The following is an 8,388-nucleotide window of genomic DNA, read 5'->3' as shown; positions in this document are numbered from 1 at the left end:
TGAGAGCAAAGATCAGCCGTTAGATCTACACAAGACGAGACAGTTTAACCACTACAGAGACATCAGAGCCAGCGGCAGACGGCAGAAGGACTGGCCGAGGAAAGGCGCCTCTCGGCGGGCTCAATGATCGATTGAGCGCCGCTGAACCACTGGAGCTCACAACTCCGAAAACGGCAGATCAAATGTAAAAAAGGCGCTCTCTTTATAAATAAACCACAGATTTGAGGGACGAATATCGCGTGCGCTTATCGCCAGCGTTTTTCGTGTCGTTTTTCGGCACGTCTTGAGTGTTCACACCCAAGCGATTTTCACTGGCACTGCGCCGAGTGAACGTGCACATTCAGTCGATGCGCTCCCGGTACACAAGATGGTGCTGCGGCACTTTAAGCCTCTGACACCCGCTTGTCACACAGAAGGAGAAGAGAGACAGTATTTACGTGCTTGCCAAAACCATAGACATATTATGTATATGGACAAAACCATTCACACACTTTTTGCTAACTGGCAAGCAGTTCATCTTCTTCTTTGTCTACTTACTACTTCTTCGTCGTATCAATGCGTGCTCGGCAAGACCGTTTTGTGCTTGAGCGCCACCAAGTCGTGTTTTACTGTCACTTCAGCAGCTCCAGGCACGTGAACAAAAGCGCCGATCTCATTGGTCGGCCAGTTTTTTACGCACCGCGTCAAAATAAAAAAACGAACCCGAGGCGTTTTTTTAAAAATGACGCTTTTACGCCTGGCGTTTTGCGCGTCGGTGTGAAACACTCACATTGGCGCCCATTGTTTAGTCCCGAGGCGTTAAACGTCGGCGATAAACGCGTGCGAAAATCGTCCCGGTGTGAACAGGCCTTTAAACAACTACATTCACGCCTGAAAAGGACTTAAAACTATATTTTGTAAAACATTAACACTACCAGAGGGCTCTCGCTAAGACCCATTCGTTTAGCCACCAAAGGGCCAAGCTGGTATCAGACTTTTGTTTAGATATGAAGGCATCGAGTGTTGTTCTTTACTCGGGTTTTAACGAAAAGGAAAAGTTTAAATCGCTTAAAACAGACGCGATAGCTAATTTGAACGAGTGATGCTCCACAAATCTGCTTCAACGTCGCTGCGCTGTCGTCATCGTCTAAAGCCCGCCCCAACGTTTCTAATTGGTGCCGCGATTTCTAGGGTTTAGAAATGGGCTTGAATGGGCTCTTTGCCAGACTACTTGCAGAGCAAATCTAAATTTGCCGGAAGTTGTTTAGACTGCTAAACAACTTCCAAACTGCTGAAATTTGCCGATCCAAACTGCTGAATCGACTCACTGATTCATAACGCTTCGAAGCTTCATGATGCCGTGTTTTGAAATCGTCATCACTATATAAGTCGTTATTTAGGTTTTTTTTGCGCACAAAAACTATTCTCGTAACTCCATAAAGTTATTGTAGAACCACTGTAGTGAGATGGACTTTGTAACAACGTCTTTAGTACCTTTTAAGGGTCTTGAGAGTGTACCGTGCCATTGTGCCAATGGAGGCCTTTCAGAGCCATCAGATTTCAACTAAAATATCTTAATTTGTGTTCCGAAGATGAACGGAGGCCTTACGGGTGTCGAACGACATGAGGGTAAGTAATTAATGACAGAATTTTCATTTTTGGGTGAACTAACCCTTTAAAGGGATAGTTCACCCCAAAATGAAAATTAGCCCATGATTTACTCACCCTCAAGCCATCAAGGTGTCTATGACATTCTTCTTTCAGACAAATAAAATATATTAAAAAGCATTTTGAACTGCAGAGGCACTTTCAACACTTTTTCCATAAATTGAATACGGAAGGCGATCGGTCGAAACTTTACTTTATAAAGTTTTAAATATGGACATTTTTCTAAGGCCTTTATTAACCCCCCAGAGCCGTATGGAGCATGTTATTTGACGGACAGATGCATTTTTATGGACTTCAAAAACAGAGCAACAATTGCTGCCATTATAAAGCTTGGAAGAGCCAGGACTTTTTTAATATAACTCCGATTGTTTTAGTCTGAAAGAATGTCATATACACCTAGGATGACTTGAGGGTGAGTAAATCATGGGCTAATTTTCATTTTTGGGTGAACTAACCCTTTAAGCAGCAGAGCTGTTTTTATTTTTCAAAACTGATAATAAGAAATGTCTCTTAAAGGTGCAGTGTGTAGATTTTAGCGGCATCTAGTGGTGAGGTTGTGAGTTGCAATCACCCACCGCTCACCCCTCCCTTTCGAAGCATAGAAGCTACAGTGGCCGACACAGGACAAAAATGTAATCGTTGGAGAGAGCAGAGAGTGACTAGCGCTCTGTAGAGAAGTTTGTCCGTTTAGGAAACATGATGTCGCAAAATGCCGATTTCACTGTAAGGGGACCCGCGGCGTATATGTAGATAGAAATGGCTCATTCTAAGGTAATAAAAACATAATGCTTCATTATGTATATTATATTGCATTTCTGTCAATAGATCTTCATAAATACTACACACTGCACTTTTATGCAGCAAATCAGCATGATTTCTGAAGGACCATGTGACACTGAGGCCTACTGACTGCTGAAAATTCAGTTTTGCCATCACAGAAATAAATTACATTTTAAAATATATTAAAATATAAACATATTCCTTTAAGTTGTAATAATATTTAACTTATATTGAATACTTTTTTACAGTTTTGATCAAATAAATTTAGCCGTGGTGAGAGACTTTCAAAAACATAACTCTAAATTTCCCACCTCAAACTTTTGAACATACTGTATATTCACACAGTCAAACAAACATTTTATTTTACTTTCATTTTATAGACACTTTGAAATGTAATACAGCATGCAAAACAACTGTAGTAGAAAACATATTGCTTTATTTGTATGCAAAATGTGTTGCATAACACTTTGATGTCACTTTAAATTATGCTCTTTCATAACACATGATATAATTGGATGGATTGTTGTTCTGTGTGGCCAACCGAAATTATATTTTGTCATGCATGCAAGTACAAACACAGATACATAAAGTATTTGTTTTCTGATTAAAAAAATCTCTGAAAGAATGGCCCCCTCAGGACTATGTGTTCTTTATTTGATCATTCACAGCATTTTAATTGCACTTCAATTCAGTGTTGAATGAGTTGAGCCTCTCTCACCATCTCATTCACACTCCCGGTAGCCAACAGTCCCCTCTTAATTCACTCTTATATAAGCAGCGGTACACACTCAATCGCTGTCACTCCATTTCAATACAAGCAGTATTTTAAGAGCTCTATAATTGCTACTCAGCCATCAACAGTAATGAAATGACCCTAAATCACAGTCTATATGACAGGTTCAGCTAGCTTACAAAACACTTTGCTCATTCCTTGTAAACAAGCAAGATTGGATTCCTGTGACTTCACCTATGGAATTCTAGGGTGAAAAATCGCAACCATTTTTAGAATATTAAAACAGAATTATTAAATCAAATCAGATATAATATAATATAATACATTTTTATTTTTTTATATATATATATTGCATATATATTTTTTAAATGCACAATGTGTAAGATTTTTGTATTATATCCAAAAACCAATTTTGTTGACTTACCTTATCCCAAATGTTTACAAGAATGTTTAAATCCAGAGAAATAAGCAATTTTAACCAGGAAACGGACCGTGTCCGTACGTCGCCTATCAATAACATCATACCCGTGTTACCCTCGATTTCAGGATATACTTTTTAGAAACCATGGAAACACCAAAGACGCTTTAATATATTATGTTTTATAAGCAACTGTTTGGATTTGGATACATTCATCGACAGAATACGAATCATTGTTATACAGTTCAACTGTCACAATTCACCAGTGTGAGTGCCCGTGATCACCACCAGAGGGCACTCCAAACCCGACTGTCATTCTATCATAGACTACATTACCCATAATCCTTTGCCACACCTGTGTCTCATTTACCTCATTACCTCAGCCTGTATAAACCATGTTCACTCTGCCGTTCACTGCGAAGTCTTGTATGTTTTATCACTGCATTTCTGAGCAGTCTCCCTGGTTTATTATCTCTTGGTTTTGGATTACTTGACCGTTCTGTGGATTACCCTTTTGCCTGTCTCTCCTGTCTTGTTTGCTTGTTTGGACTGCTTGCCTGTGTATGACCTTTTGCCTGTTTTTGACTACGATTGTGGATTACCCTTCAATAAAGCTGCATTTGGATCCTCAACCTTTGGTCGGAGCATACGTTACATCAACACAGTTAGTCTTATTGTTTAAATCTGGTTTTCTTGATTACTGCGAGTACCATGTTTTACCATGCCTAATATCGATCTAGCATACTGCAGTGAGCAACAGGTGTCTCATAGTATCTGCCGAGTGAACACACAGAGTAGCACTAACATAACATAACTTCCAATACACTCAAATGTATCTAATATGATAAAACAGCACCACCCTGCTTCATACTACAGTAACATAAATAAATCTTTAATACATTGGCTTATCCATGAATATGATTTATGCCCGAGTCCCGTCGGATTCTTTTCCACCGGCTGTAGAGGTGAAGACAACATCTCCCATGATTCTGTGAAATCAAGGCGTCATCAAGCTACGTTTTGAAGAAGTGACCTCTAGCGACGATAATTATATTGTGCCTTTAAAATATAAATATAACAATTCATATTAATTCTCAATAAGTTTTGATGAATAGAACTGGAGTGCATTGCAACATTTGGGTGAGCCCTCTTTCCCTGCTCTCAGCGGACTGATGTAAAATTGTAAATATGTTCTGCTTAAAATGATCTCAAGCCTCCATGACAGAAGAGTCAACTGCAACAAAAGCATAAAAGTGTAGAAAGAAACACTTCTGAAGTTCATAAGTTGTGCCATTCTTCTAAGCATGGACCACAAAATTAAATTTAGGCAGGAGGAGATCCAAGATAAAAAAAATTAAATCATTAAATAAATAAAAGCATCATAAAAAGAAATCCATATAACCATACGTGCAATATTTCAAACCTTAAAGGGTTAGTTCACCCAAAAAAGAAAATTCTGTCATACTTACCCTCATGTCGTTCGACACCCGTAAGACCTCCGTTCATCTTCGGAAAACAAATGAAGATATTTTAGTTGAAATCTGATGGCTCTGAAAGGCCTCCATTGGCACAATGGCACGGTACACTCTCAAGACCCATAAAAGGTACTAAAGACGTTGTTACAAAGTCCATCTCACTACAGTGGTTCTACAATAACTTTATTAAGCGACAAGAATAGTTTTTGTGCGCAAAAAAACCCTAAATAACGACTTATATAGTGATGACCGATTTCAAAACACTGCATAATGAAGCTTCAAAGCGTTATGAATCAGTGAGTCAATTCAGCGGTTTGAATCGCCAAAGTCACGTGATTTCAGCAGTTTGGCGGTTTGATGACACGCGATCTGTATCATGATTCGACTCGCTGATTCATAACGCTTCAAAGCTTCATGATGCAGTGTTTTCTCGACGCTTCATAAAGTTATTGTAGAACCACTGTAGTGAGATGGACTTTGTAACTGCGTCTTTAGTACCTTTTATGGGTCTTGAGAGTGTAAAGTGCATTTCGCCAATGGAGGCCTTTCTGAGCCATCGGATTTCAACTAAAATATCTTCATTTGTGTTCCGAAGATGAACGGAGGTCTTACGGGTGTCGAACGAAATGAGGGTAAGTAATTAATGACAGAATTTTCATTTTTGGGTGAACTAACCCTTTAAAGGGATATTTCACCTTTGGAACATAAATGTGACCCTGGCCTGGACCACAAAACCACTCATAAGTCACACAGGTATATTTGTGTAAATATATCAAAAAGTTATTATTATTATTATTAGTAATATGCCTTGCTATAAGGACTTCATTTGGACAACTTTAAAAAAAAATTTGCACCCTCAGATTCCAGTTGTTCAAATAGTTGTATATCGGCCAAATATTGTCCTATCCTAACAAACCATACATGATTGGAAAGCAAATGAAGATCTTTTTGATGAAATCTGACAGCTTTCTGTCCCTACATTGACAGCTACGCAGCTACCACTTTGACGCTTCAAAAAGTTCATAAAGAGATCGTAAAACTATGAATTAAGCAGTTTAGTCCACTTTTTTGAAGAGACCCAATTCCTTTATATGATGAACAGATTGAATTTAAGCTTTTATCAAAAGTGCTACAGTGCTCTCCACTAATATTGGCATCCTTGGTAAATGTGAGCAAAAAAGGTTGTGAAAATAAATCTGCATTGTTTATCCTTTTGATCTTTCATTAAAAAAAATAATTGAAGTAAACAAACAAACAAAAAAGTGGGGGAAAACTCACATTGTGAAATAAATATTTTTCTCCAAAGCATGTTGGCCACAATTATTGGCACAATTATTGGCATTATTGGCTCCCTAGAAATTCTTAAATATCTAGTAAAATATCTCTGAAGTATATTCTCATTCATATTTACGTGTTTTTTGTTTTGTTTTGTTTTTTAGCACACCAGGGTAACTAGGAGCTTTAAATTATCCTGCCATAACTTTCTGTTCCACAGGAGTATAAATATGAGGAAACACAAAGCCCAAATTTCCTTAATTAACCAAAGATTATAGTTCTGGGCCCGTATTCATAAAGATTGTTAGAGTCCTCTCAGAAAACTCCTAATTTAGCTTAAAAACTTAGCTTAAGAGCTATTCAGGACTGATCTGAGAGCAACTCTGAGCAAGGAAAATACAAAAACTTTTATCTAAGTGAAGAGGCGGGGCTGACCCCGTTGCTACGTATGACACAATCTTTTGAAGACTGTGATTGGTTGGTTGTCCAAAAAGGGGAAAAAAGGAGCGCTTTTAAGTATAGGGTCTATTCTAAGCCTTCACTTTGAAATTACAAGCGCAAATTGTCCTATTTTACCGTTCTCTCTCACTCACACACACACATTATATATATGTACACTGAAAAAAAATATTATGGCCCGATTAAATTAAGCATAATTAATTTGTGCTCGTTTAAATAATTTAAATGTAGTTTTATTTTAATTTTAAAAAATTAAATTAGTTTTATGGGAATTACATGTGTTTTTGTTTAAATTGAGATCAAATAAATTGATTGCGACCACTTACGATAACATTTTTTAGTAAATTCAACAAATATTTTTTTTCAGTGTATATAAATCCTTTTATTATTTACCATGCTGTTAATTTCCTATAAGGTATTTGATTGGCTTAGAATTATAAACATTGTTCCACTCTTTCCAATTACACTGATTGCTGGCATGTCTATTTAATTGGTGGTTTGAAAGTTGGATTTAATGCAACAAACATGATCCCTGCACGATCTAATCTATATCGTCTTATTAAGTCACTGTCATCCATTGTCTGCAACACATTTCTTCTCCCTCTTCGTCTTTCTGCCATTTTCTCCGCTGCTAAAGAAACTCTTAAGCCTCTTAAAAGTCCTCGTCCCTGCTCCTAACAAATTTGATCTTAAGACCTCTTTTAATGGTTAAGATGCTTTCGGAATTACTTTTTTCTTTACTAGGATTTTTTAGTTAATTTTAAGAGTAAACGCCCACATTTCTAAGAATTTTGTCACTAGGAGCTACTCTTTGCATTAAAATTCTTTATGAATACGGGCCCAGATGTGCAGCAAAAGATAGTAAAAATAGAAAGTGGCTGAAAGAAAATAGCGAAAGCATTGAAAATTCCCATATCCACCATCAGGGCAATAATTGAAAAGGAATTATTAATTATAAAAGGAATTAAAAGTAACCATATCTATGGTATGAACGGCCACTTACTGGTCAGAATGTACAGTAATTTTCCATTCCATTAGTCAAGTCAAACTTTCAAATGCACAACAATCAAAACATGTACATTAATTCAGGATACATTTATGATAAATGAATGTATAAACTCAATAAATGTAAAGCCTGAAAAAAGCAAATGAAAAATGTGGGGTTAAATATGTATATCACACATGTTGTACATGCAGTGTTCTACTGTACAATCACTGCATCACACCACTAACACACACTGCAGCTGTTCAAATATTGTGACATGTGATCTCAACTGGACACAAAGGGCCTTTTTAACCAAGAATTGAGGGACAAAAGGGAGAGAGGAGAGGATAAGTCCACCATCAAACTGTCCTCTATTTTGGCAGAGAATAGAAAGCATTGTGCAGCATGCGGCACAGCAGTACACTAGAGTACACCACAGACTGACCTCCACCAGAACCACAAACATCTCCATCCTACAGCACAGGATTACACACACGGCATGACATCAGTGCGTCGGACAGAGGGAATGCTGGGACACACCCTTTGTCTCGGATGTTCAGCTGTTTTTGTTGGTAAAGGAACAGAGATATTTTCAGATTAAAGTTATTCCTTACCA

This window comes from Gobio gobio, assembly GCF_949357685.1.
Source record: "Gobio gobio genome assembly, chromosome: 9".
Classification (NCBI taxonomy): Eukaryota; Metazoa; Chordata; class Actinopteri; order Cypriniformes; family Gobionidae; genus Gobio; species Gobio gobio.
Note: the sequence above shows the minus strand (reverse complement) of the source record.